Source organism: Amblyomma maculatum, chromosome 1 (genome assembly GCF_055883805.1).
Source record: "Amblyomma maculatum isolate TAMU_Amacu chromosome 1, ASM5588380v1, whole genome shotgun sequence".
Classification (NCBI taxonomy): domain Eukaryota; kingdom Metazoa; phylum Arthropoda; class Arachnida; order Ixodida; family Ixodidae; genus Amblyomma; species Amblyomma maculatum.
Window position 1 is genome coordinate 142,681,549 of NC_139344.1, and position 17,806 is coordinate 142,699,354.

Genomic DNA, 17,806 nt, shown 5'->3' on the forward strand with positions numbered 1-17,806 from the left:
CAGGACATGTCACGGCTGTCAACTCCGCTCAGACAGGCGAATTAAAGATAGGGTTCCCATCACACCTCTCACCAGACCCGACCAACCGTTTCAGGTCGTAAATGTCGATATAATCGGGCCGCTCGATGTTCCGTCGAGCAGAGGTCATAGGTACGCTCTCTGCCTCGTTGACTTGTGCATGCGGTGGCCGGAGGTAGTCTGTTTGCTATCCCTAACCGCTAGGGCAACATGCGACGCCTTGCTTACGATTTTCAGCCACACACGCATACCTGAGGTAGTCTGTTCAGATCAGGGAACGAACTTTACGGCGCAGCTGACGCGTGAGATGTTAGCAAGACTGGGATGCGCACCGCGTTTTTCGACTCCTGAGCATCCGGAGAGCAACGGGACAGTGGAAAGGTGGAACCGCGTTTTGAAGAACATGTTCCATATTATTGAGAAGGATCCCAAGAACTAGGATAGACTGGTCCCGTTCGTTCTCTGGGCGTACAGGGAAGTCCCCCATATAACTACAGGCGTGGCGCCGTTCCGGCTCTTATTCGGTAGAAACCCTATCGGACCGCTAGCAATTCTGCAGCGAACATGGACAGGCCAGCAACCCCTCCCGAACACACTCAGGGAAGAACCCGCGAAGTATTTGCGACAGCTACGCGAGCAGCTAGAAGTAGCAGCAGAAGTAGCGGGTTTGACGGCAAGCGCACGTCAGGGAAGTTACGCGCAGGCGTATAACAGGCGCGCACGGAGCAAGACGTTTGTCGTCGGAGGCCAGGTATTGCTCTTTGACACAGACCCTGGCAGTAAAATGGCCCCCAAATGGCTCGGTCCATTCGTCGTAACCGCGCAAGAAAGGAAGAACTCGTACAGAATCGACAAGGGAAAAAAGGCTACAGCGATAGTGCATGCGAACAGGCTGCGACCCTGCTACGCACGTGTCAGCCATGTCGGAGTAGTTTTCGAGGAAGACGAGGAGTTTAGTGAAATCGAGTACACCCCTCGGTCTGTGCCTGAGAGATGTGGTGGTTGTCTGACAGATGCGGAGAAACTCGCACACCTACCTACTCAGGACCGCCTCGAGATCTTCGAGGTGTTTGCCGCTTACGCTGATTTGTTCAGCGAAACGCCGGAAGTCGCACGAGTTGGGGCACATAAGATAGAGCTGCACGAAGGCCACCAGCTCAAATGCATTTTCCCATATCGCGTGCCGAAGTTATTAAGGAGTGAGGTGAGCCGCCAGGTAAACGAGTTGCTAGACCTCGGGCTGGTGTATCCGGTGGAAAGCGAGTGCGCCCATCCCGTTGTATGCGTGGGTAAGAAGGATGGATCGGTGCGCATGTGTGTTGACTATCGCGCTTTAAACGCAGCGACGCGCACGGATGCCTTTCCAATGTCACCCCCTAAAGAGCTCATCAGCTCAGCTACTTTGGTCATCTGATGAGAAGAGAGGAGTCGCTGGAGAAAGATTTGATGTTGGGAAAGGTTGAGGGTCGCCGGAGAAGGGGTAGGCAGCGAACGCGATGGTTAGATGGCATTCTCGAGGCATTCTCGAGGCATTGCAGATGAAGCTATGTGATGTTAAGAAGATAGTGAGAGACCGGAAAGCGTGGCGTGACATGGTCCATAGGGTCACGAAGAGTCGGACACGACTGAACGCCTGAACTGAACTGAAAGAGCTCATCATGAGGGTGGGCCGCGCTAGGTACATCACTCTTATCGACTTGCGACGCGGATACTGGCAGGTGCCGGTAGCTCCGGAGAGCCAACATCTGACCGCCTTCGTAACTCACGAGGGACAATATGCTTGGCGCGTCATGCCGTTCGGGCTGAAGAACGCCGCGGCCACCTTTCAGCGGATAATGAACACACTCCTCTCGAAACATCAGGCTTATGCGGCCGCATACCTCGATGACATCGCCATTTCCTCTTCCTCGTGGACTGAACACTTGCGGCACTTAGAAATAATTTTTGATTTGTTGCGCGACGCCAAGCTTAAAGTGAGCCGGGAAAAGTGTCAGGTCGCACAGGCCCACATTAAGTACCTAGGACACATAGTGGGAGGCGGAACCCATGGGTCCGACCCAGAAAAAATATCTTCCATTCGTGGGCTCGTGCCCCCCGCAACAAAGAGACAGCTACGGAGTCTGCTAGGCTTATGTGGTTACTACCGCGATTATGTTGAAGGATACGCCGAGGTGGCCGCACCACTCACGTCTTTGACGAGGCGAGGTGTACCTAACACGATTCCGTGGAGCCAGGAAGCGCAAACCGCGCTCGACAGGCTCAAGTCAGCTCTGTGCGAAGCTGCATCGCTGAACACTCCCGACATTAAAAGGCCATTTCGGCTGTTCAGCGACGTGTCCGACGTTGCAGCGGGGGCTTGTTTGGCGCAGATGGGAGACGAGGGACGGGAAAGGCCGATAGCGTTTGCCAGCCACCGATTCGCGCCAACGCAGACCCGCTGGTCTACGATCGAGCGGGAAGCATTCGCCATTATCTGGGCACTAAAGAAATTTGATCCTTGGGTGTGCGGGGCAGAAATTAACGTGGTGTCTGACCACAACCCCCTCTCCTATCTCACTACTAGTGCGCCTCATGGGGCAAAACTCGCGCGATGGGCGCTGGCCCTACAGCGCTACAATGTGACGGTGACCCACAGGAAAGGGTCAAGCAATGGTAACGCCGACGCGTTATCCCGTGTCCCCAATGTGACTTGGGGCGTAGAGCAAGCACACGCTTGAGCCATGGCCTTTCGGCGACGCGTGAATGTTCCCGCGTACTCGGTACATTGTGTGATGTGAACGGTGGAGTGCGCAGAACTTGGCGTGAGGACATCCAATTGCTCGCGCGCGGGACTCTCACGAACACTGTCCGGTCCGCCGATGCGAATGTGTGATTTGTTTTGTGTTATACCCATCTTGTGTCGCGAGATTCATTTGGTGTTCCATTCACGTGCGAAGTGTCTTACATGTTTTGTTTTCTTCGCGGGTTGTTGCGGCCTTTGTTGTATTAGACTGAAATGACCGGATTCCAAGCTCATTTACCCTCTTAGGAGGGACGTGTAAGGCCGCATTGAAAAGCGACTCGCACGTGGAGTCGAGCTGGCGGTCGAACCCCCCACGCGCCGAGGCCAAGGAGCGAACGCTGATGTTTTTTTTTTGTTTTCCTTTTCTCTCCTCTTCTTGGATGCTCTTCTTGGATGCTGAATGCGCCCCGCGGGGCGCGCGCGAAGCTTGGTTTGTTTCGCCCCTTCGCCCCGAGGCGTCGCCAAGAAGCGAACGGCAGACGCATCCTTATCAGCCGGGAACAACAGCAGCACGCTTCTGCGAGCCACTTTACGGCCAGCTCGTCCAGCGATGTCCCGCCGTGGCGCCATGCATGGGTGCAGGGAGACGCCGTTAATGAAGCTTTTTGCACTGCCACGAGCGCTCACTAAATGTCCTGCAGAAGGCGACAATAGGCGCGACCCTTGGTCCTCCCAAGTAGGCAATCAGCCCAGCGGCCTCCCGCTGTGTCGCGAGACATTGGGTCCGAGCAACGGCGACTGTACACTGCTCTTGGACAGCGCCGCCCCCCCCCCCTTCCTTTTTCCTCGAACGGGACGGCTGGATGGCCTGGTCTCCAGATCCCCCGCGGCGTTTCTTTCACAAAGGCGTCAGCTGCAAGGTCGCGTCGCGAACACGCCGGGGAGAGGAAGGAAAGACAGGCGCCGTGTAAGAGGGTTTGGGGATCAGCGAGTGGAGAGAGTGTGTGTTTTGAATGTTGTATTTTTATTTGGTGTAATTAAGGACCTGGGTTCAAGGTTATTCCCAACCCCCGGGGGTTGTGGCAAGTTTTTCAATAATTTGATTGGCTGCTTTATTTTCGGGGCGGATCACCTAAGGTGACCGCCCTCGGGCCTTTGTTGATGTTTGTCATCAAAAAGCGGTCCTCGGACCATGTTTGGCAGTCAAGACTGAGGCTCCGTGCTTAGCACGTGTTTACACCCCCTAGGCTTTAACCGAAACGCTCGGTAGGAAAGTAAGGGCCTGTAAAGTGACTTCTCTGTGTGAGAGTCTTCATTTTCTTTTAAGTCTGTGTGACTTGTTGCTGTAACTTTGCCTATGTATACTATTTTGCTTCTGTAAATATATATCTCCTCCTGACCATCATCAGATCATCGTCTTCTGCTTCTTACCTGCCGAAGACAGCTAAACATCACTGGGCTGAAACGTGGAGGCTAACTAAGAGGGTTCTACTTAAGTTGAGGACAACCCAGAGGGCTATGGAACGAAAAATGGTAGGGGTAACATTAAGAGATAGGAAGCGGGCAGAGTGGGTCAGAGAAATAACTGAAGTTACCGACATTTTAGTCGAAATTAAGAAGAAGAAACGGGCATGGGTAGGACATGTAGTGCGAAGAGAGGATAACCGATGGTCGCTTAGGTTAACAAACTGGATTCCAAGAGAAAGAACGCGTAGCAGGGGGCGGCAGAAAGTTAGGTGGGCGGATGATGTTAAGAAGTTCGTGGGGGTCAAGTGGATGCAGCTAGCACAGAACCGAGTTAAGTTGAGAAATATGGGAGAGGCCTTTGCCCTGCAGTGGGTATAGTCAGGCTGATGATGATGATGATGAAACTTTGTTCCTTAGCATTGAGACGGAAGGAGGAATATCGGAACAGAGCGAAGTCCCAGCGGCATCACCTCCATCGGTCGAGCTGGTTAGGTTTCCGGCGAGGTGACGAGGACCGGCAACGAGGTGACGGAGATTGCCGCGTGCGAAAAACGGGAGGAGGCGTGACACTCCGATCTGACGCCGGGGACGAATTACGAAGGTATAGTGTGCCGAAGTTCGGTTGAAGGAGATGAGTACGCAGTCAAGGTAGATGCACCCTGGTAAGCCGTTCGCACTGTTAACATTGGGGGCCCGTATTCATAGGTCGACGGTGGTGGCAGAAGTTTGCGATATGGTCTGGATTACCGCAGCGGAAGCAAACCATAGGTCACAATCAACGGTCCTTGCCTAGCATTCTTCATCGGAGTGATCAACGGTCCGTGTCTGGTAGCGCTGATCGGCGCCGGGATCCATTGAAAAGGCATTACGCCGTGCGTTCTGGCCGTGAACGGGCGTTGGCCGCTCATAGTAGCGCTGGCTCTGGTGCGACCTCGGCGTGTCGTATGGTCGAGAATGTGTGGTGCGCACTCAAGTTCTCTGTGTTGATGGAAAAAGACTCCCGATCGCTGCATAGATGTGGACGTGTGATCACAAGGGGGTGTCTGAGAGCGGGACAATTCTTCTCTAACTATCCGGCGGATAGTGGAGGCGAGATCAGTGGCTTCGGAAGTTGTTTCAATGGCAGCGACTGTTGCCACTGTGTCCAAGCGACCGAAGTTTGGTGTCATTCGGCGCATCTTCAAGTATTCAAATATTCGGCAATGCCCTACGACATCGGCGACTGTGTTCAGGCTTTCCTTACTGATCAGGAACGTGTAGATGACCTCAGCGGAGCCCTTGAGCAAATGTCCCACTTTGTCCTCGTCGGACGTACGAGCCGCGGTGGCCTTGCAGAGCTTTAGTACTACATCAATATACTGTGTACACGTCTGACCGGGAAGTTGAGCCCGATGACTCACTGTCTGCTCAGCCGTCTTGTTTTTTTTTTTCGCCGAGTAATCACCAAAGCAATTTGCTAGTTCTTCCACGAAACGAGGCCATGATATCAAGGTATCCTCGTCATTCTCATATAATGTGAGGGCCGTATCTATGAGCTAAAAAACGACATTCGCTAGATGATCATTATTGTCCCACTTGTTACAGTGATTCACCCGTTGGTAGTCGGTGAACCATTCGTCCACGTCATCACCAGCTGTTCCCGTGAAGGAGCGGGGTTCTCAATAATGCGGCCAGGAACAGCTGGGTATATGCCTAAGTGGGGCTTCTCCGTCCAGGGATATCTCCGGCACTTGAGGTGGTAGGCAGGCAAGACGTCGACTCCGACAAGGCTCGAGTTGATCCGCTGTTAATTAGGACGTGGCCAGCAAACCTCCACTAAGATATTACGAGGTGAATTAAGCCTTCATACAGGGCGGGGTCGCGTCAGACGTGGAAAGTAAGATCTTGGTCCTGCTGTTGTTGTTGGCCTCTTGAAAAATGGTATTGGTCCTCTTCAGCACAGCACTTCCACTTTTTTTTTTACTACGAACACCTCTGTCCTTCCACTACTTCGTCTTCGTTCCAACGTGACCCAGGTCCAATCCGCTTCCAATCGCCGTCGCCTCGCAGGTACCGCTTTACCCAAACCCCACAGTCCCCGTAGGGCAAACTAGATTCAGCAGCCTCTGGAGGTGCGGCTGCTCAAGTGAGAAAACTCTAACATCATCCACAGTCACACTCAGTTCTTCGCCGCACACCGCACAATTCATAGCACACGGACACTATGGACAACCACGGACACACACGGACAACCCGCCGATCTCCAAAGTAACCATGACGCTGACCTCCTATGCAACACTGCTTCAGAGCACCGACGCCAATATCGAATGCCTCGAAACTGCCTCCGCCCGATGACACAAACTGCCGACCTACAGATCTCCCTGCATGGCACAGACGTCACTGCTCTAGTCGGTACTGGTGCCGATTATTCAGTTCTGAGTGGACAGTTCGCATAAGCTCTCAGAAAGGTCAGAACAGCATGGGATGACCCGCAAGTATACGCACCGCTGGAGAACATTTAATTATGCCCACGAGAGTGTGTATCGAGGATTATTCTGCGTGGGCAAACCTTTCTGGTGACGCGCGTTCGTCCTGTTGGCCCAGTGTTCCCGTGACGTCGTGGTATGGACTTTCTAACGAAAAACGGTGCAATTATCAATTTGCAGAATCAATCAGTAAGATTTTCAATTCAAAATGCCATCGGCACCAACAGCATGCTCTCCGCTAGGCTTCACATTATTGATGGCCATGTGAGTGTGCCCCCTCCCACCCCCCGTTCGAGTATTATGGTGACTGTGGGTTTTCTACCAAAGTTCAAGCAACTGCATGAAGCTGTCGTCCAGACCAAAACAGAAACTGCTTATAGAAAACAGCTTAACAGTTGCCAGGACAGTTGCTTTCCTTGAAAATGGAAAAGTTGAGTTTCTTCTCACGAACTTCAGCAACGAACACCAAGATATGAATAGATGGACAACTGTGGCGTATCTAGACGCCATAACTGATACTAGTTGTGCACGCAGTTTAACAAGTGCTTCGGAAACATGAATCCTACGACAAGACTGAACCGTTGTACAAAACAAACCTACCCTATTGCAAAAACCAGGGCCGCTAGGGCCCAGCGCCCCAGCGCCATACCTGACTATGGGCCCAGTATGGCGATGGAGATTGGGCATATTGGTACGCTCTGCATTGGTGACACTGATCGCCCGACGAAAAAACGCATCGGATAAAAAGGAAAACGAAAAGGCAATGAAGCACTTCAAGTACACTATAAAAGCTCAATAAAAAAAAAAAAAAAAAAAAAAAAAAAAAACAAGCAACAGTACAATGTGGATTCGAACACTGCATCTCATGTTCGCTCAGCCTGCTACGCTAACCACTCAACCAAGCCGGGGAGCTTTTTTTTTTTCAGCATAGTATTTATTACACGCGTTTACATAAACAGAGCTATATACATTATTTATAAATTAACAACCCTGTAGCCGAACAGCACCACACAACTAAAATACGTCTTAGCACAACACTAAACAGTCGACAAGAAAACACATCAATAGAATACACCAGCATTGATATACAACAGCACATAACTAAAGCAAATTTTAACACAACAGCACTAAAGCGGTGGCAAAGAAAAACAACGCATCATTAATGGGAGCTAGTCCGGGTTATAGTCACTATCTTCATATGTGTCATTCAGCTGGTGCACCATCTGGCTGAAATCAGTACTATAGGGTAAACTAGAGGCTCAGCATTCCTGTCCGACATCCGCGTTTTTCCACGCGTTTGTCCAAGGAGCAAAATCATGTCAAATGGTTCATGGTCATGTTGGATGGCCATTAGGTACCTCACACTGTAAGCATTACACCGCCAGGGTGGCGCAGTGGTTACGGCACTCGACTACTGTTCCCAAAGACGCGGGATCGAATCCCGGCCTCGGCGGCAGCTTTTCGATAGAGGCGAAAAGCAAGGCGCCCGTGTGCTGTGCGACGTCAGTGCACGTTAAAGAACCCCAGGTGGTCGAAATTTCCGGAGTTCCCCACTACGGCGTCTCTCATAGCCTGAGTTGCTTTGGGACGTTATACCCCACAAACCAACCAACCAACTGTGAGCATTCAATACAAAGTCTTTCTTCAGTGTTCTTTGTAAAAGGCCCCAAAATAATATCGCATATTTGCAAGCAATAAAACAGTGTTCGATTGTTTCAGGTGTGTCAGATAGCCGACAACTAACAGAAGAAACAATTTTTTTTTTTTTTGTGAAGCCACACTTTTACAGATAACTTCGGCATGAAGTTTAAAGAAATACGTTTTAGCACAAGGCGAAATCGGCATTTTACGTACTCTTCTCAACACACCACGCCCCATACAATTTGAATAGAGAGAACGATATAATGGAGACGGGAACAGCATATATGTCGAATATTTGTATAAATGTTTTCTTGAAACAGAGTATAAGCACTCATAGGAAAAGCGAACTGCCAGAAAACGCACGGAGTCATAAACTTCCTTCATAAAACCAAATAATATGGGTCGATCGGTAAAATTGGAGACCACTAAGTTGGAAGAAGGTTCACAAAGTTAGTTTGCAGGGATGCTCTGATAATTGAATGGGTGCTATTACGGAAGAAGAAACGAGCAACTAACTGTCTGCCATAGAGTTGTGTTAAACCTGGACCGCCAGCAGAAACAGGCCTGAATAGGTTACCGCGCCGCATCGGCTCAAAACTGGAGGACCATATGAGTGTCGCAAACGTTCGGTAAAATCTTTGGATGTAGTGCTTCGCGCTTGAAGTACTTGCAAAACATAATAAATTTTTGTCGCCAGAAACATGTTGCAGGCCTGCGCTCGACCAAAAATTGATAGATGGTGTGGAACAAAGGTCTGAGCGTAGCTTTGAAGGGCCGGGACCCGCTTTCTCGAGTAGTGCCCACTAGACTTGAATGCATGAAAGGGAACTCCTAGGTATTTAGGGGAGACACGAGACCGTTCAATTCCAGCATAATGAGTCGGCATCGATCCTCATGAACTGAACCGCAGAGATTAACTTTTAGAGCTATTTATTTGAGCGCCAGAGACAATTTAAAACTGCTCAATAGTGGTTATAGTATTGTCGATACTGGGTTTCTCAATGCAGAAGAATGCCAAATCATCGGCCTAGGCGAGCACTTTGACTTCATTACTGAATGCAACATAACCACGGATATTATTGTTTCGCAGTACACTCAAAGTGGCTCTAGGTAGAGGGCAAAGAGTAGTGGTGACATAGGACAGCCCTGCTTTACGGATGATCGAATTGACACAGGTTCTGAGAGGTGACCATTAACAATCAAACGGGTGGAACAGTTGTCATAACAAAGTTGCACCCCTTTAAGTATGGTTGATCCAACATTGTCATGCTCAATAATCGGTATAGTCGGTATAGTAAGATAACGCAGAATAAGGGACAGTCTTTCGCAAAAACAAGAAGCAACCCTCCGACACACCAAATGCATGCGTTACAAGAGCATTGTAATCAGACAAAAAGGGCCCTAGGGCCCTCTTTGTCTCCTGCTCACTTTCAATCTTCGTTTCCTGGACGGCGACAACTGTGAAGTTTGTTATGCATGGCAGCTCAAATTATTCAATTTACTTTTTAGTTGTACGTTGATCGTCAGTGTGTCATGAGAGGATCAGAGCTGCGCTGATCGTGGTCTCTCTCGAAACTCTCGAAACGACCTAACGAAACGTGGAAACTCAAAAAAAAAAAAAAAAGGAAACATCTTTGTTTTCTATTCAGGTGCACAACGACTTCGAAGCACAAAACGCTTACTTGCACCATTATTTTCATATGCGCCTTATTTCTCGCTGCCAGTTTCCGGACTTCCGACTATTTACTGATACTGGGTCCAGTGAGACCCAAGTGCACACACCGATTCTCCCAGTGCCTGGGTTTTATGCCAGCGACACACGTACTCATCTTCAAAAAGCTAAACCCAGTGATTCTCTCCCATCACAACCAGTGCAACCAGCGTCTTCCCGTCAATGTTCCAGTGAACTTCACAGACCTCCAGTGTCCCCAGCTAAATCCAGCGTGACGCCAGCATAAAAAACGCACTGGTTTCGCACTGGACGACGCTGGAAGGCGCTGGTTTTTGCAATAGGGTGGAATTATCTCCAAAGTATCAAGAAAAACTTCGGAATCTTGCCAAGCACCTTGCAAAGCACCGCGTCTTTACAGGCTAAGCTGTTCGACCGCTCCGTCAGTCGCTTAATCGCGTTTCCAAAGAACGTACTGCCATCAGAGTACAAGTCAAACAAATGCTCGATAAGGATGTCATTCGCCTTTCACGAAGCCCCGTAGCTGTACCCGTGATACTTGTGAAGGAAAAAGACGGCACACTCCGTTTCTGTGTTGACTATCATCGATTCAGCAACGTTACAAAAAAAAAAAAAAAAGAGGATGTTTACCCCTTGTCCAGAATTGATGACGTTTTAGATCGTTCGTGCAACACAACTACTTCTTCATGGATCTCATACTTGGATACTGGCAAATGACAGCTTTCATTACACCCGACTGACTATACAAATTCTGATGAAATCATACCCTTCTGTCTTTGCTCCGCGCCCGCAACCTTTCAGACTCATGTAACCGTTCTCGCAGATCTGAAGTGGAGGTTTGTCTTGTATACTTGAACGATGTGATTGTATTTGTACCGAATTCGAGGAGCATTTCGTCGCCTAGTCGTGGCACTAGAAGCCATTAAATGATCGGGCCTTACTCTGAAAGCCGAGAAATGCCATTTTGCTTACGAAGAGTTGAAATTTTTAGGCCTTGTGAACCAGGCAGACGTTCTACCGGATCCTGGGGAAAAAAATAGTTGCTATAGCCAATTTTCCGACACCGCGGGAGCAGAAAGAAGTTCTCCGTTTTTCTTGGGTTATGGAGATATTACCGGCGTTTCGTGAAAAAACTCCTAGAAAATAGCCACCCCCCTTACACTTCTTAGCAAGATGTATCCGCCTTTTAGGTGAGGGAGCACCACAAATGCAAGCATTTCAAGAGCTTCAATATCGCCTGCAGTCACCTCCAATTCTGGCACATTTCTATGAAAACGCCGATACCCAAGTGCACACCGATGCTAGCAATGTCGGTTTGGGCGCTGTCCTAGTACAGATGCAGAAGAGAAAACAACGTGTGATCGCCTGTGCATGTCAGGCTTTGTCCAAGACCGAGGCAAATTACTCTGCCACTGAAAAGGAATGCCTCGCTATCGTATGGTTTATTTCGAAGTTTCGACTCTACCTATACGACAGACCCTTCAAAGTAGTGACCGATGATCACGCGCTTTGTTGGCTGGCAGCTTTCAAAGACCCCTCTGCGCGCCTCGCAAGATGGAGCCTCAAGAGTATGACATCACTGTAACGTACAAATCAGGTCGCCAGCATTTAGACGCGGATTGCCTGTCCCGTGCTCCTGTGCAACCTGCTCCAGAAGTCACTCTTGACGAAGAGGCATTTCTGAATTCGATCAGTTTAGCCAACTTTGCTGATAACCAACGCAACGATCCCGAAATCCACACGTAATCAACTTCCTTCAAGGTGCCAGTAGCATACCTAAATCTTTTCGTGGCGCTTTGTCTTCTCTTTGCCTACATGATGGCGGTCTCATCCAGAAGAATTTTACCGCCAACAGTCGCCAATACCTACTTGTGCCAGCAAGCTTACCGGACGAAATTTTTCAAGCCTGTCATGACGAACCCACATCCGGATACCTGGAGTTAATCGGATGCTAGTCAGAATTAAAGAACGGTACTACCATAGCCTCATTTGTCAACCGATGTGACACATTATGTTCGAAATTGCCGTGATTGCCAGCGCCGAAACTTTTCGCCTGTGAATCCAGCAGGTCTTTTAAAGCCCATTACACCACCTTTCAGACCATTAAATAGGGATGGACTTCCTAGGGTCGTTCTCTACCTCCACCTGTGGGAACAGGTGGATTACCGTAGCTACTGACTACCTCACCTGCTATGCGGAAACCGCTGCTCTTCCTCGTGCTACCGCCTTTGAAGTGGCAAAAATTTTTGCTCTTCATATTGTCCTGCGACATGGCGCTCCAGAGGACCTGATTACAGACAGAGAAGCTGCATTTTCTGCAGAGCTCATCCAGCATATCCGTACTCTTAGTAGCACCGCCCACCGCCGGATGACTGCATACCACATACCACTCCAAAACAAACCGCCTGACGGAACGTCTAAACAAGACCACGTCTAAACAAGACCATTGCAGACGAAGCCCAGAGGTGTGGAACAGAGGAAGCGCGCTAGCTCCTAGAGACTGAGTTCGAATGTTATTACGAAACCCTGAGTCCTACCTCGGACGCAACTGCGAGGGTTCTATAGTTTACGCGACAATATGTGCCAGGAACCACACCCACCCTCCATCCCTCGCTGCTGTCGTAATCAGGCGCTGTTGCTTGTGAATAGATCCGTCCTGGTTTATTTCACTTAAGCGTTTGTTTATTTTCTTCATTTTTGTCAATCAGCTTTTTATTTAATGCCTACCCCTGACTCAGGCTCATACATTTAAATCCAAAGCAAAAACTAAAGAGACCGGTCAAGAGATGAACGTTCCATCTCATTCGCCGCTCGGCTAACGCCGAGGGCTCGACCGGCACTCCAGTAGTAAGAGCTCGTGTAACTCAGTCTGAGAACCCCTTGAGCTGTCTATTGTTCGTGACTACGCCAGGTCATTGACCTGCCAGGTCACATAGCTGCACCTTAATTCCAGACATCATTTATATGTAATTGTCCCTACAGGGGAGCTACTGCCGGTAAATTCCTCAAATTTAATCCCTCCAGTATAGATTACAGCAACCTCGACCTCAGCGAGAGCTGTTATCGGGGCCGGTCGAATCAAAATTAGGAGTAGAAATGCCCAGTTAATGCTTTCATGGTGAAGCCCATTAGCGTCGGATGAAGTACTGTGGTAGTTAACTGATGTAATAAAAAAGTGGATCAGCGGATTGTCTCCGCACTAGCAAATGGCGTTTCGATCGTTGTAGATAATTTTTGCAACGTTCAGCTCCAGGCGCGTGTGCTGCTGCGGTGCGACCACGACACCTGCCCCTTCAACAGGAAAAGCTGTGCAACAAAGCCTTTAAAAGTTAGCTCGAAGTAAGCACACATTTTTCGGCCACAGCTGATAGGAGCAGCCGAAAACCGAGGAGCGAATACTGAGAAGCAGCTTCAGCTCCTTCCGAGCCGGCGTGTCCATGTTGGGGAGGCCGGTTGCGCGCCAACACGATGTGGCCGTGTTGCACCCGTCAGCGGCTGCGATTCACCTCACTATCAAGAGTTGAACGTTCAACCGGAGATCAACAAAGGGCGGCAAACAGCAAGCCGCGGCCATGGTGCTGCCATCTTGCGTACTAAAACTTCCCCCCAACTGGTAACGCAAGTTTCTCTCTCCTGCTATGCCTATCCTCTCCGCGCACTCTCTCCGGCCGCGTATCTCTCTGCAGCGCTATTTTGCTGTTTTTGTGCTAGCAGTTGTTTCCGTGCCAGGCTCGCCGCACATCCTGCAAACGAAAAGGGGGTGAGGGCCCCTTCGGGCGAGCTGGCTTGGCGGCACTTGGGCCCACTGTTTTCAGCAGGGACTGCCACGCGGGCGTGGCTGCCAGTGGGAGAGCTTTCGCACAGCTGTGGGCTGCTTCGTCGTCTACGCCGACACTTGTCGCACGAACCTCGCCGGTCATCGTCGGCGGAGGCCGCATTCTGCGAGCACCGCGCTTTTCTTGTTTCCCTCCGGCAGCCGCCCCTTGACTGCGCCGCAGGTGAGTGCGAGCGGGGCCAGGCCACGCGTCTATGCGAGCTGGTCTCGCACAGGTGCGCGGCCCGGCGCATTGATATCACCGGGTGTTGAGAAGGAAGGCCTCCCGTTTACTCTTTTTTTTTTTTTTAATTACCATTGATGCTTTCAGCGCCTCCACAACTGACCTGTATAGCTCGGATAGAGTGCGAATAAGGTCTACCGCCCTCTTCAGCCGGCGCCAGCGCTTTGCATTGCGTGAGTGCTGCCACGGGCGCACTGTAGGTGTGAGCCAACAGTTGCACACGTTCGTTTTGTCGCACCTTTCCCGTTAGTTCGTTTGAGCAACAAGTGCAGGCGGCGTTCCGCTCCTGACCAGGCGTACCAAGAGGTGGCTGTGCATTTCTAGACTGCAGAAATCGCACCCGACTCGAGTTAAGGAAATTCGTCAGTGCTGTACTTCGTCCGTGCTCACAGTGGTGACTTTCAGCGTCCGCGAACGATCATGCGGAAGTTCAAATTGATAAACTTGCGCTTGCATTGCCAGCTGGTTATCTCGTTTTACTGAGCAGGTTCTTGCTGCGCGTAAAGAAAAAAATTGACTAAGCCTGGCTTCAGGATGCAGTCATGCATCGTTAATATGGACACTTTGATTCCCAATCAAAACTGTCCATAAAGCAAGTCGTCCGTAATAGCGAATCGCGCACCAGAATACAAATAAGAAAAACACTATGATTTAGGTCTGCTTTTGTGCGTAGTGGCGGCCAGGAAAAATGAATATAGAAAATGTTTGGATCTGCAACCCATTCCCTTGGACGCTTATGATTGAAATAATGCGGTGCGGCTTGACGTGCCTACTGGTCTAAGTCAATGGCATATCATGGATAAAGGATAACATCCACAACTGTTCAGGTACAAGGCATCAGTATTCCCATGCAATGCACAAAAAGGTAAGCTGTATCGACTCGGCAACTCGCACTGTAAATAATGGCACCACGAACGAAAATTGCCATCTTGTAAGTCATATACATTTTTTAATTGTGTTCTTCAAATCCCTTGCACTGGTGCAAGGAGTGGAACATATTTTATTTGCCTCAATAGGCTCTGTGCATTTCCTCCTTTCCATCGTCCAGATAGCTCGTTTCCTTATTAACGAGGCATAATGCATTGAAATATTTTTATCCTCAAATAAATCGTCCATAATTCGAGTCGTCCATATTGACGGGGCTCGCATTGTCGAGTAACATGCAGCTATATATCTATAAAAGGAGTTTTCTTTTATGAACGGACTGACGTCAGCCCAGCGTTACCTTGCGGTTTCCAACCGAGAACACGGGTTTTATTTTGACATCAGTGTATGTGCCTTTGTTCTGACCTTCCGCAAGAGGAGGAAAATATATTGCGGAGACTATGCGTAGACATATTTCCTACCTTAATTGGACTCCCGCAATGTGATAGCCTAATTACTATATGAAAGTAATATATCATGCGTGCCGGAGTCTATAATTAGCGATGTGCTGCCCGTCGTCTGAGCAGGCAAGATTTTAAAATTTGTAAGACTACTTGGAAAGTTGGTGACAACAGAGCTGACGTTCTTGCGAAAGGTCATGTACTCGCAGATGCATGCAGTCACCTTGTTATCTAATACTGTACTTCCAAATGAATGCTTCATTGCTCGCCCGCCTTCTGCAATGGTCTCGGCAGGGTATACCTTTCGTTGAATAAGGCACATAAGCGCCGCTTCACGCTTGAAGTGAGCGCTTCCTGTTTTTAACTCTGCTTCGACCCAGAGGCTTTCGATGGTCGCAAGAAAAAAACAAAAGAAATTGCGAATTCTGAAGAAACATGGTAATGGATTCTTGTCCTCGTCAAAGCAGGCTCGCGGCCACGTCTTCGACTCTGGCTGTACGCAACCGAAGCAGTTACATGCTCGAGCAAGCGCGAATATCGGCAGCCACCCGAGTCTTGAGCGCGAACCCCACTTTCTGCACGCGAGCTCAGTGCTCGCCGCGGCATCACGCGTCGCGGGCGCTCTTTTTTAGACGCACGAAAAGGGAAAGCGCGGCCCACGACGACGCCTTTCTTTGCATTTGCTTCCATTTTCGCTGCTGGCGGAAGCGGCAGCCCCTCCCGCGTGGCATCTGCCTGGCTCGTTTCGCGCCGCGAGCAGGGAATGGTGGCAGGACGCTTTGTTGCCCGCTGAAAGCAGTGTGCGAAGCGGGGGCGGAACCCCAGCAGTGGAAAACGGGCAGAACAAACGAGGACATCGACGGCCGAATGATTCTGAGTGGCATATCAATGCGTCGTTGATGCGGCGCTGACGGCAGAGTCCGTGGTCTGTCGGAAGAGGCCCATTAGTGTTAACGGGCGTTCCACACGGACCTTGAGTTCGCTTTCGGAACTCGTTCAGCGTCTGCTTTTGTTTATTTCGCGGGTCTGCGCCACGGGCCGTGCGTAAGAGCTCAAGTAGTCGCGAACGAAGCAGCAGCCACTTCGTTGCTATATCCGTTCTCTGTCACACGGCTCGCCTCGGCAACATCTGCTGGTTATCCTTGTGCTGCTTCAGGGCCCTCTTCTAATGCGTAATCATAAAATAAAAGCCAGGTATGCGAGATGAAGAATCTCTCAGCCGCTGCTCTAGGAGAGAGTTCATGTTGATCGAAGGGCGATGATGCTCACCATTCCTTGTTGTCTTGTTGATCCGATTTTTTTTTTTTTTTTCATACGGTGACAGTTCACACATTTCTCCAGTTGCATTAAATTCGTGCTATGTTATTGTTCATTCGTAATGTATGAAGTGCAGGGCTCAAGATGGCCTATAATTGGTGAACTTGTATCGGGCATCTTTCGTGACGAAGCCAAATAATGAGGTTTATTGGCTTGCATGAAAGCATTTCCATATCGCGCCATCTGGCCAGCGTGTATAAACACTTAAAAGCGTACTTTTGGTGGCCACGTCTGAGACAGAAAACTCAAGCCGAGGACGCGTTAGTTTGCACTGGCACATAATTTTTGTTAGAAATACACTTGCGTGGAATACATTTCTCATTGAAAGTAGTTTACTAGACACTATTTGTGCGTGCGTCATCTAGGCACAGATATCACAGTATTATTACACTAAGTACTTCAGGCATATCTAACCTAAGTTACAGCTCTAGTTTCAGTGTCCTACCTTGGCGTTTAATTAATAGTTTTCGAGCCGCCAACTATACATAAGTGTGTTCCTAACCAATAGCCTAAAGACGTACGTTGTTAAAACTCAAACTAATTGCGAAAGAATACAGTAGCTGGCGGAAAGGTGCGACAGACACTATCCGCCTTCGCAGGATGGTCAGCGAGTGGCGCCGCAGACATCAGCATCCGTACAGCGTATTACGATCACGCTGTGCTGATTTGTACATGGTGTAGGTATAGTCGTCTTTCAATAATAGGGTCCAGGATTCCGCAGGGGTATAATATTTCAGAGCAGGATCCGCGAAGTTTCTAAAGGGACTAACTCTGCTGCGTAGTGAAGCGGTGCCTTTCGGCTCTGTAGCTTTCGCTCCAAGGCCACAGAAAGGTTCTCCCGAGTATGACAAATTTGTTGGGAGTTGGCACCGTCTGCGTCGACATCCGTCTCCATCCCTTGCCTTCGGACCTTGTACGGCTTTGTAAATTACAACATGCTGTCGCTGTAAACTTCCAAAGGGTAATAACCGAACGTTCGATCTCACTACAGCTTTAATTAAGGACAAGAGGAGAGACGTACGCACGACGGCTGCATTGCAACTTTGCTTTATTAAAAAACAGCGACCTCCCAGCAAGGCTAACAGAGCATGCGCACCGCGATC

At 49.6% G+C, this 17,806-nt stretch overlaps 1 protein-coding gene across 1 annotated transcript in view; it reads left to right on the forward strand.

Annotated features, from left to right (window-relative positions):
• Positions 1 to 13,702: 13,702 nt before the first annotated feature.
• The window catches only part of LOC146204204 (uncharacterized), a 27,535-nt gene continuing 23,431 nt past the window's right edge, over positions 13,703 to 17,806 (forward strand). The window contains exon 1 of the mRNA XM_084589152.1: positions 13,703 to 14,001. The gene's annotated coding sequence lies outside the window, so the exon portion shown is untranslated. The remainder of the gene's footprint in view (positions 14,002 to 17,806) is intronic.